Source organism: Schistocerca nitens, chromosome 11, assembly GCF_023898315.1.
Source record: "Schistocerca nitens isolate TAMUIC-IGC-003100 chromosome 11, iqSchNite1.1, whole genome shotgun sequence".
Lineage (NCBI taxonomy): Eukaryota > Metazoa > Arthropoda > Insecta > Orthoptera > Acrididae > Schistocerca > Schistocerca nitens.
In genome coordinates, this window is record NC_064624.1 from 47,203,262 (window position 1) to 47,216,434 (window position 13,173).

Sequence of the window (13,173 nt, forward strand, 5' to 3'; positions counted from 1 at the left end):
AGTTTTAGAGGCACTACCAGAGAAAAGAACGGGTCTAAGAAAGGCAGAAAAATCGTTTCTTGTGCCAAGAGCGACACTACAAAGATTTTTTCGTCTTGACTTGCCTTTGGAAGAAGTAGTTAGTCAAAAAATCGGAAGGAAGCTAATGTTGCCTGCTGATACGGAAGACGAACTTGTTAAATTTTTAATTATAAAGGAATGTAAATTCTATGACCTTACAAGAGGCGATGTGTGGCGTTTAGTTTACCGGACATGCAAGAAAAATGGAAATCTTTCATCCATTCAGTAGTTAAGTTGCAGGACAAAAATGAAAGGCCACTAACGTGTTCTCTCTATCTTAAAACCTTCAGCAGCTTCACTTGCTTGTGCTCATGATTTCACCAAGGAAGCTATAAACACATTTTTAACACTCTGGAGGCCGAGCTTGATTAATATAAGTATCCAGCTGGTCCTACATTCAGTGTGGATGAAACAGGCATATCCACCGAGCAAACCAAGGTTCTTCGAGTGAGTGATCTTATAGGTAAGTGGCAAACGGCAGGATGAAGCTTTAACTGCTGCTGAGAGAGACCGTGTGTGAGTAACGACTGTTGTGTGATGTATGGGAACCGAAGGAAAATTTATCCCACCAGTGATGGTTTTCCCGAGGGGAAAGATAGTCCCATTGAGAGAGACCATCCGTGTTCATGAATTTGAGGAAACCTATTTACAGACTGATCCAAATACTTTATTGAGAAGAGCAAGCCCACAGCAGAAGACCCTATCCTCCTAATTCTTGAAGGGCCTAAAACGCAAAATATAATGACGTTATTGATGTTGCCCGGAATAATTACAACCCCTACAATGCAACCCTTGGACAATAAATTTATGGCCCCATTGAAATGCTGCTACAGTGAAAATATTGTACGATAGACGCCCCGTAATGAAAGACCAATTGGGCCATATGACATTTCAGAACTATTTGGCAAGGTTAACCTAATATGTAAAACTGGATTAACTGCCACCAATGGTTTCAGAGTGACAGGAATTTACGCCAGCAACCGACTGGTTTGGTGAAGCCGATTACGCTTCCTCTGTCCGCGGTTAGAGCTAAAAAATCTCCATCACAATGGCGGAACGCTTTCTCCAAATGATACAGTTGCCACTGATTCTTCTGAAGATGTGAAATCCACGAATTCTGCTGAGGGCACCTGAAATAATTCCTACCAGAATACTTTGCTGTGTAAGGATATAAAAGAAGCTGGTCCCTCCGGACTTTCTGCATCAATGAAACCTAAAGTAACTGCTTCACCAGGAGACATGGCCAAATCCGAAGCCTCAACAAAAAATGAGAAGAGCAGAAAATAAAAAGTAAGAAAAAAACATTCCCAGTAATTCCTGCCAGAGAAAAATTCTTCTGTCCCCCAAAGTTCCTGATAATCATGAGTCAAGTCATTCAGACACAGGATCGGGTTGAGTCTGATCCCGAAGCTGCGTTTGGTGTTAGCAGGCGTCTCAGTGAAGTCACTGCTTCCCTGTCTCGTGGTGCAATGTGAACAGGGGACTGTAGTGGCCAACTGTGTGTGCAGTATATGCTCTGTGAAATTTTGGCCCACAAGGAAGGTGCTGGCTGTGGCACTGACATGTATGTATGCGATTTTTTTAAACAGTAATGTGTTTTACAAAATTTGGAAACTACATGAAACTTGATTTGCTTAAATAAATCTAAGTATGGGGAGAATCTCCAAGCAGAGATCCATACCAGACACTCCTAAAACTATATTTGATTTCATGAAACTGTCTTTCTTGCGACTTCTGGTGTAATATTTTGAATTTAGCCCATGGGCCACAAAGTAACAGTGCAACTTTTTGCGACTGTTGTGCAACGTTATAAGAAACAAATTACGGTTTTCCCCCTTGCAACGTTCCTGAAAAACTCTCTGATAAATTAGTCAGACATGTCATAGCATGTGGACACTAAATCCTAAATAGACAATAAACAAAATGGGACAGCAAGAATGAAATATCAAAGTGGAGTTCCATTACAGCGTTTCTGCTAGCATTAAGTAACCTCCCCCCCCCTCCCCCCAAGTTAACATAAAATACAATTCATACAAGCCTGGTAAAATACTGTTATGAGCAGGACACAACTGTTCAACTGAATATGCTCGCATTTCGTCTACGTCGTTTTAATTGTAAGCAAATAATTTTAATTCATCTGTGGTTAACATATAATTCAGAGTTACCACAGAAACAACGATGCAGCTTTGAAAGTTATAAAGAAGGAAAATCATTTTTATCAAAAATATCTAATTGTAGTTACAGTTTACAGACGATTTGTCAATGTAAAAATTAGATGTTTCTCATTAGGCCACGTGCAAGAAATGCTTGACGTCATGTGAGTCAGAATTTTCTGCTTGATTTAATGCAACCACTATTCCTGTATTTCGGCTGTCCTCAGCGTGATAAATATGGATGTGGCTCAAGTGTTGAGGGGGTGGTAGAGTGTGGTGAACGATGAAATGTCAGATTTTCACTAAGACCTCAGGCAATTTAAGTTCAGGTCCTGAGGTGTGACACATAAATGTGGAAGTAACCTCATAAGAAAGAAATTGTCTTCGTCACACTCTTTGGAATTTTGATTCTTGGAATTCATAGCATCTGTGCGTTCTTCCTTGGTTTCCTCCAGTTCTGCTGGATCGTAAATTGGACCCTTTTTGACACCTTTTCTTTCCCGGTTTTGGCAGTTTTTTCGGTAGTAATACATTCATCTTAGAGTGGGTTCCCTCGTCGTCACGTTGGTCTCAAAATAAATCCTGAAGTTGTGTTTATCATCGTATGATACAACTTGTACATCTCTACCGCCGACCATTATATATGATGCATCGGATTTTGAAAGTTTCCAGGGAGACGCCTTGAAGTATAACGTGTCGTAAAAAGCGCATTTGGTGAATGTACTTCGGTTTAGAATCAAAGCCCAATGATGTCTAACCTGTTGGCCGATTACCCTTCGGAAGTTTCCGTTGATATGAAAGTCTTAAATTCTGGAAGTTTCTGTCGTTATGAAAGTCTTCAATCCTACCACTTTCGTTTCACCGTGGAAGCTAAAAATACACACACAATAAATCAACTTCTATCGAACCGTTCGTAGGGATATTCGTACAATGATAACGGAAGATAAAAGAGACAGCTAAAGTGCAGTTGGGTTACAAACGCATAGTGGTCTTACAGAGTTTGTGAGTAGATGTTGGCAAAGCGTCAGTCAAGTCGTAGATAGCCAATGGGAGCATTGTAGAACTGCTTGCGGGCACACGTTGCCGTCATAACATTCACGGTAAGCGCACCTCTGAACCCATCTGCACTTTCACCAAGTGACACCCAGTGACACAAATAACATATTGTTTCAGGTTTATTTCTACAGAGATGGGCGTCAGATTATTAGCATCCTCACTCAATGGCACGAAACACCATCGCCAGCGTTATCTATGAAACGTGTGAAGCTATCTGAGTGGAGATGCAAACGAAACATATGCCTGTTCCGAACACGGAAGATTTTCGCAAAATTGCGACTGATTATGAGCGTCTGTGGAAGTGTCCCAACCGTATAGTCAGCAATGACGGCAAACACATTCGCATAAGAAGTCGTCCAAATCGGCATCTACGTATTTCCATTACAAAAAGTACTTATCTAGCCACCTTAAAAGTACTGCAGACGCCAGTCACAGATTTATTACCGTGTACGTAGGAGCATGCGGCAGACAGAATGGCTGTTCCGTCCCTTTAGATATTGCCGCCCGTCATCGCTTGGAAAGCAATTCATTCAGTGTACCAACCAGCAGCACACCTCGTGCACTGCTGAGTGATCAGGGACACCCTCTGGAGGAATAACTGATGAGACTGTACCCCACTGGACACGGTATGGATCACCGAAAGGAGATCTTCAACTATCACCTATCTAGAGGCAGACGTGCAACTGAATGTCCCTCCTGGTATCCTCGTAAGCAAATGGAGATGTCCAAAGACAGAGCTCCAACTATATCCTGAACATGCCGATACTGCTGTAAAATGTGTTTGCCTACTGCACTGTCCTGTCACTGATGTGGAAGTTGTGAGTGAGAGCCAGTCTCTGTCACGTCAGTGGCAAAGGGGCGAGGCGTTGTGATCGGTCTTCAAGGGGAGCGTATGGAATACATGGAGCATTTAAGCAATATTTCATCAGCACAGCTGTACATCTACATAATAACTCAGTTTAAAGGGCTGTGACACATTTTCGAATTCCACTGTGTATGTAAAATATTTGTATATCTGTGTATGTAACAAATTTTTAATTCTTATCATAGTGAATTGTTTCTGTGATTTCATAAAATAACAAAGATTAACAGAGTCTGTCTCCTAGCAAGCACACAATTTACTTTGTGTACAGGTGCTGACAGATTGAGTACGGGAGTCCTTTATTTTCAATAAAAGAAAAGGGAAATTTTTTTTTAATGCGTGAGCTATGGATGGCAATGGATGTTCTCACAGCCGTGCACGAGCCCTGGGTTGGCAACAAATCAGATTTTTTCCAGTATGTGCCGCTATCCCACGGCTTGTTCACGTGCTCGACGAACAAACAACCTTGCTGCTGATGGGGTGACGCTTAGGGAAGCGTCGCTTGCCTAGGCGGAGCTCCTACAGCAGCCAATCAGAAAGGTCCAGGAGATCACGTGTGAGGCGTGTGGATCGCCCTCTTTTACTGACAGGACCCCGACGAGATCAGACGCATTGGCCGGTTGCCTCTGTGCATTTTTCGAGCTCCGGCTCAATCTGTTTGCGCCTTAGGGCCGCTAAACTCACATAATGTACCCCGGCTAGGTCAATCAGTAAATGCTTTCTCAATAAATGGGAGGCATTTTGCAGACCGGAGTTGAAACATTAACACTTGCTCTTTTTTAGACCCCACTTCCACCTCAGCCACATCCTGACATGCACAACTGGTGTCAGTGAAGTGGGATCTGACCCACCACGCGGTCTAACAAGTATTGAAATTACGGCTAGATGCCGGGACATTTTCTTTGACCTGGGGGCCATGCAGTAAATTAACTTCTTGTGGTGCTGGATGCACCGATACGACACTACATTATTACATGCAGCTGTCCTTGTTGCCGTCGCGTCGGTCCTGGTGGCCCATTTTATTTCAGCCTTAACGCACGCGATACAGCGACATCGCCGCGCGTTGACCGTCACGCCGCCAGGTGAGCCGCAGTCAGCCGGATGCCACTGTATCAGATGCTGCCGGGGCAGCACTTCTCACCGCCGCTGTAGGGTCGCTGCGCAGCCGGCAGTCAACGCCCGGCTGCCGCTTCGTCTGCCTACGCCGCCTCCACCGCCGCCGCCAACGACGCCGCCTCCAGCATAATGTAGTAGTGTAAGTCTCGAGCAATTGCAGTAGCCTGGCCTCACTATCTTTGTAGCAATTCCTTGAGTTGTTTGTGCAGTCATTTTGTAAAAATGCCTGACACCCATTCAAATAAGCAAGCAGTAGCTGCTGCTGAAATTCCTGGCGCAGACCCTGTCACTATGTTAGAAAAACAGATAAGACAGTTAACTGTGCAAAAGATGGAACTGCAATAGCAGTGCAATGCGCTTTCGGTGGAAAGCAACAAAAAAGTTACAATTGAACAAGCAGCTGCAAGCGCTAGTCGCGCCTCTGTAGTTAGCTCATTTCCGTCTATGTCCACTCGCGCTATTCGTTCACGAGACTCAGAGGGCCATAGACACGGGTTCACAGGTAGATGCCGTGTTTCTTGACTTCCGCAAGGCGTTCGATACAGTTCCCCACAGTCGTTTAATGAACAAAGTAAGAGCATATGGACTATCAGACCAATTGTGTGATTGGATTGAGGAGTTCCTAGATAACAGAACGCAGCATCATTCTCAATGGAGAGAAGTCTTCTGAAGTAAGAGTGATTTCAGGTGTGCCACAGCGGAGTGTCATGGGACCGTTGCTGTTCACAATATACATAAATGACCTGGTGGATGACATCGGAAGTTCACTGAGGCTTTTTGCAGATGATGCTATGGTGTATCGAGAGGTTGTAACAATGGAAAATTGTACTGAAATGCAGGAGGATCTGCAGCGAATTGACGCATGGTGCAGGGAATGGCAATTGAATCTCAATGTAGACAAGTGTAATGTGCTGCAAATACATAGAAAGATAGATCCCTTATCATTTAGCCACAAAATCGGTCAGCAACTGGAAGCAGTTAATTCCATAAATTATCTGGGAGTACGCATTAGGAGTGATTTAAAATGGAATGATCATATAAAGTTGATCGTCTATAAAGCAGATGCCAGACTGAGATTCATTGCAAGAATCCTAAGGAAATGCAATCCGAAAACAAAGAAAGTAGGTTACAGTACGCTTGTTCGCCCACTCCTTGAATACTGCTCAGCGGTGTGGGATCCGTACCAGATAGGGTTGATAGAAGAGATAGAGAAGATCCAACGGAGAGCAGCGCGCTTCGTTACAGGATCATTTAGTAATAGCGAAAGCGTTACGGAGATGATAGATAAACTCCAGTGGAAGACTCTGCGGGAGAGACGCTCAGTAGCTTGGTACGGGCTTTTGTTAAAGTTTCGAGAACATACCTTCACCGACGAGTCCAGCAGTATATTGCTCCCTCCTACGTATATCTCGCGAAGAGACCATGAGGATAAAATCAGAGAGATTAGAGCCCACACAGAAGCATACAGACAATCCTTCTTTCCACGAACAATACGAGACTGGAATAGAAGGGAGAACCGATAGAGGTACTCAGGGTACCCTCCGCCACACACCGTCAGGTGGCTTGCGGAGTATGGATGTAGATGTAGATGTAGATGTAGTTTCCCTGCCGTAAATTATATCCCGACTTTCGCGGGTAAAACTAACGAAAATGTAACGACATTTTTGCAGTGTGTCAAAGATGTAGGTAGAACTTGTGGCTGGCCTGATAGTTTCCTTTTGAGTGTGCTGAAGCTGAAACTAGCAGGAGACGCTCCAATATATGTTGAGTCAGTCGACGCTCTGCGAGATGCTATCACTTTTGAAGCCTTGGCTAAAGGGTTAGCAGAGCACTATTCCCATAAGAGAGGTGTCAGTTATTATCGGGATTTGCTGTCTACCTTACGACAGAAAACCAATGAAGGTTTAGAAGTATTTGCTGATCGAATCAGCACGGTATCGTGCCGCACTTATGTGCTTAGCAACTGCCAGGCCTGTAATGAAGTTTTAAGAGAGGAAGCAGAAGCAAGGACTATAGATGTGTTCATTTGAGGGATTAACCCGCAAACCGGGATGGAAGTGAAAATGGCTTCCCCTACTACATTGCACGAAGCTGTGCGAATTGCACTGCTACGTGAGGAAGCAGGGAGATTTGTTACTAACCCAGCGCGAAGTAACGAGTCCCGGCGCGTGTTTCTTAATGATGCAAAATGTCAGCGCTGCGGGAAGTTTAATCGTACTGCCGCACGCTGCCGCGCACCGTGTGGTGGCAGATGCCACAAGATCGGGCATACTAATGCCACATGCCCCAGACAAAGGTAGCAAAATGTTCCACCGACAAACAGGCAACGGGGTAGTTACCAACAGGGAAATGGTCGGGGGGCAGGCTCAGCCACTGACCCTCGCCCCTGTTAAAAGTAATGAAACCGGTGTATGAAAAACAGCAGAAAGATGAGGTGGCAAATGTTTTGCTAGAGGGTAAACTCAGGGGTAGAGCAATTAGAGTGTGAGTAGATACGGGAGCACAAATTAGCGTGCTGTTTGTCCCCTATCACCATAAGCGGAGGTTGAAACTGCCCCGCTATCACATTGCTGGATTGGGTGAGGGACTGATCATTCCTGCCCGATCATCTTTCATTACTTTTCAGTTAAGTAACAAAACATATGGTTTCAATATGGAGGTTGTACGGAAACGTAGGAGGGACTTTGATATCATTCTAGGCAATGATTTCCTCAATGAGTACTAAGGGATAATCGATTATAGGACGCACACCGTCCGATTTGGTGAGGAAATTCACTTTTTCGGTGGCGTTCGGACCGATAGCGCGCAAGGAAACTATGAGGGACGGCCGCTATCACAGGATCCAACAGAACCGCGTACATGGCCCATTAAATCGTTATGCCCAGTTACCATTGAGAGTGGGACAGGCAAGGTTCTATGGATTGATATCCAAGCTCCATTACCTACTAGTTCAATCGTTTTTGTGGATCCGCTCAGTCAAAACGATGTGTTGGACAGGTTATAAGTTCATGTGAAGACAGGTTTATGTGCTGTAGAGAGAAAAGGGAAGAAGTTTTGTGTACCTGTATATGTCGATAATTTTGGTTTGAGAAAGATAGAGATTCCATGTGGAACAGTTTTAGCAAGTGGTCAGGAAATAGGAGATGATGATTTTTCAGTGATAAATGGAGGTAAGAGTCAAAATAGGAAGCAGTTCCCTATTAGAAGTGTGTGTACCCTGATACCCTCTTTGCAAAAGCAATTTAATGAAAAGTTAGACCATTTGAGTAGAGCAGAGCAGAGGCTACTATTGCCCGTATTGGAAGAATTTGCGTGGTTGTTTGAGGAAAGGCAATATTTTCCTGCTACTGACCTCATACAGCACGATATTCCCACCGGTGATGCTAGACCTATGTCTCAAAAGGCTTATACGATCCCTTATCATTTACAACCAATAGTGGAAGACACAGTTCAACAGCAGGTAGCAGCAGGGATTATTCAACCCTCTGCCAGCCCCTGGTCGTCCCCAATCGTTCTGGTTTGTAAGAAATCAATCAATGGCGAGAAGAGTTATAGGCTCTGTGTTGATATGAGAGCGGTGAATAAAGTAACAACACCTGATACTTATCCTTTGCCTCGTATTGACGAAACCCTAGATCAATTAGGAAACTGCAAGTATTTCACCACTTTAGATATGCGATCAGGGTATCATCAGATTCCTATAGTTCCCAAGGACAGACCTAAAACCGCCTTTATTGTGCCTTCGGGTTTGTATGAGTTTTTACGCATGCCATTTGGTCTCAGGAATGCTCCTGCAACCTTTCAAAGATTTGCTGATTTATTGTTACGTGGCTTAAAGCCTACCACATGTTTAGTTTATTTAGACGATATTATTGTATTTTCTAGAACTATTGAAGAACATGCAGAAAGGTTGAGGTGTGTTTTGTCACGTTTGCAGAGTGCGCATTTAAGTCTGAAGATAGAAAAATGTTCATTTGCACAGTCACAAGTCCAGTGCTTGGGACATGTCATTAGTGCTGAAGGTGTCAAACTAGATCCTCGGTTGACTGAGGCTGTGAGAGATTTTCCCACCCCAACCAATGTAAAAGAGTTACAGTCACTGCTTGGCCTATATAATTACTATCGCCGGTTTGTGAAAGATTATGCCACCATAGCTAAGGCATTAACCAAGTTGTTGAAAAAAGGTGCAGTTTCCGAGTGGTCAGAAGAATGTGACGTAGCTGTAAAGAAGATTAAAGAAGTACTAACAAGCTCACCTCTGTTAGTCTATCCAGATTTTGAAAAACCTTTTATTCTTGCAACAGATGCCTCAGATTTTGCTCTGGGTGCAATCCTTAGCCAAGAATCTAACGGAGAGGAAAGACCTGTTGGGTATGCCTCCCGCCAGATGAATCAGGCTGAAATAAATTATAGTACTACTGAAAAGGAATTGCTTGCACTTATGTTCGGGGTAAACTATTTTAAATGTTATTTGTATGGTAGAAAGTTCACTGTAATAACAGATCACGCGGCATTAACTTGGATGTTGAATCTGAAAGATCCTAGTAGTCGTTTAACTAGATGGGCTTTAAAACTTGCCAAATATGACTACGAGGTTAAGCATAAACGTGGTGGACTGCATTCTAATGCTGAATCTCTGAGTTGTAAAGTAAGGGTAGTTGAAACAAATGATGTTTTGATTGAGGAACTGAAAAAGGCGCAAAGCCGAGATGTTGAATGTCATAGGTATGTTACCAGTGTAGATTTCATTACTGAAGATGGTATTTTATACCGAAAGACTCCGGGTGGTAATAGAGTTGCAATTCCTAAGGAATTGCAGTCCAGAATAATAGCTCAATGCCATGATAGTTTTCAAGCATGCCATAATGGGCGAAGAGCAACAAATGCAAGGATAGCTGCACGGTATCGGTGGAAAAACAGAAAGAAAGATGTTAAAAAGTATATTCAAAATTGTTTACCTTGCGCTCAAAGAGCACCTCCTCCTAGGACCAAAATACCTTTAAAAAGCCTTTCAGAGGCGACGAGAACATTTCAGAATATTGCTTTGGATATCGTCGGTCCTTTGCCACAAAGCAATGAAAACAATAAATATATCCTGTCCATTATGGACCACTTTTCTCGATACCTTGTTTTGGTACCTCTCGCTGATATGACAGCAGAGACAGTTGCTAGAAAATTTGTCAATCACTTAGTTTTGCCTTTCGGCAGCCCTGACGCTGTTCTAACAGACCAAGGGACGAACTTTATGTCGGCTTTATTCGTTCAAGTGTGCAAGCTTCTAGGAATCAAAAAGTGGAGAACCACCCCCTTTCATCCAAAGGCAAATGGCCGCCAGAAACGTGTCCAAAGGACAATTAAGAAAATGTTAAGTTACTATGTAAACAGAACGCATTCAGATTGGGACCGTTATATCAATATAATCGCTTCAGCGTATAATAGCCGTGTCCATGAGTCAACAGGCTATAGTCCTTATGAGATAGTTTTTGGCAAACGTATGAACTCGCCTTTTGAATTAGACAAATTGCCCCCAGGTGTGGACATAACTGAAGTCAAGAGGTTAGCTCACCGTTTCAAGTCAATTTGGAAACAAGTTCAAACCAATAATTCCAAAGCGACCAAAAAACAATTACAGCGGAGTAATAAGAATGCAGTAATGCCCCTTTACAAGCCTGGAGATTTAATCTTGTTGCGTAACCCAATAGTAAGACGAGTTAGAAGAAAGAAGTTTGCACCTCAATATGATGGACCATACCCTATCATTCGGTTAACCTCTCCAGTAAATGCTGAAATCAAGTTGCCAGATCGCTTAGAGATAGTACATTTTGATCGTCTGAAACCCTTTTATGGAAAAGCTCCTTCCATTCCGACAGTTTTCCCTGATCCATCGCCTAGTAGTGTATCAACTATGCCAGGACATACAGTGACTAAAGTAAAGAAAAAGAAGGTAAAACCTTCACCTGCCAGACCTAGATATTCCTTAAGAAATAAGCATCCTTATGCATTGAGGTCAAGAGACTAAGTTTGTATCTTGCTTTGTAGTGTATCAAGCGTAGCTGTTAACTCACATTCATTTGAAGCTTCATGTAATACTTGTTCAGTTGCATGCGCTGCTGCAGCCTTAAGTGTAGCTTACTAATATGTAAGTGCAAAGTGTAGAGTAAGTAGCGAGCAAGCAAAGTACTGGAAGTATGGGTTGGAACGGCAGTATAATTATATTCGATGAGGACATATCTGCTCAAATAGTACGATAAGTTGTCGCAAGGGCTCCTAACCACTTCCTGAATGGAAAACGTAATTGACAAATAATGTGAGACTATCATGATCCTACACTAACACGAGTTTAAAACTCAATCCTGGGATATTAGATCAGTTATAGCCACTGTTTGTATCTTCCATGTAATTAAATTCTCCAGAGCTTAAGATAACGGAATGATTACAACTGCCCACATTTTCTGCAGTTCCTGTGTATCACACTAGAGGATATGAGACCCAATGCTTGTAAACGCTGGGTCACTTTCATACTAGCTTCATCTGCCTCGTCGTAAATATCACACCACATCTCTCTCTCTCTGTTTCCCACCCTGAGAGTACAGATCCATGCTGGAACTATGGAGATTACCCCAGAGTTTAATCTATGTATCAATAAGGTAACAGGACGAGAACAGTAATGTTTTGGAATCATTTATTATCGAAAGAAATAATTACACAGTACATACAAACCTAACATTCAGCCTGGAAGGACACAGCAATTCTAATGATATTTCTTTTCACACGGTACACTGTCCATCTACACCTATGCAAAGTACGTATGACTATCAGTAACAAAATACACCTATTAGTACCACTGTAATGAAAGAGAGCTGGTAGCTGCACCGAAGTTTTAGCGCGTCATGTGCCTACACTGAAATGCTTGAGAGTATGACAAAGAACGTTGAAAGGTTAAGTGTTCTGTGAAGAGGAGTGGTCTGTGTTATGGTACCTGGTTATGGGAACTACATTTGTAGTATTTACGCCATTCATCCTCCATACGACAGTACTGGTAACTTCCCTTTTGAATATCACTGCAATAGCTATTAACCACAAATCATTGTGCCTAATGATCAAATAAAGTACACCTTTTCATAACGTCTGCCGACGTACACAACACAAATTGCTATCTTTTAAGAGGAACTTCTATTGATTGCCTAGAAGAAGCTAGTGAAAACTTTTCCCAGGTTGCAAACCAAGTGAATATTCAATGCAAATTCTTCAATACTACGCGAAGAAAAAGTAACTTATTTACTCAAAGTTCACATAGAAAGATACTGGCACTGCTACGTAATTGGTAGAGGACACAATCATTTCTAATGTGATGCATCTCAGTTCGTATAGCGCCCAATAATATTTTTCCGCTCTCTTGGAAAACAGGGATTAAAAGTTTTTGTGTTCCACCGTTAAAGAGACTATTGGTATTCGCGGTTGCAAGTTAAAGGAAGTAGTGCCGCTCTTGGGCTTCTTCGGGCGTACTCCTTCGCCATACACATTCAGGAATTGGCGGATACACATAACTTAATGTAGCCGGCCACTGCGATGTGCATTTCTGTATCCAACCTGGCTATGTACAGAAGGGAGCTGGGCTCGGAACCGTCCGATAGAGAGCACTACTTTAAGAAGAATAGAATCAGAATCGTAGTTAGAGTTAAAGTATTGAGTATCGCAACTTCACTAGTTCGGCATAGTCAAACACTAGTGTAGTAAAGTCATTCACCCACATAGTGACAAATAACAGGCCACGCCATCGCAGACAAAAATAAAACATAACTAAGCGTGCGAAGGAGCGGACAGCCGCCTGATGGGGCGTCCTTGCTGGAGGCGCCAGAGCACCGCATTCCGTTAGATACGCAGCCGCACGCACACACACGCACCAGTACACACTACGTCGAATGA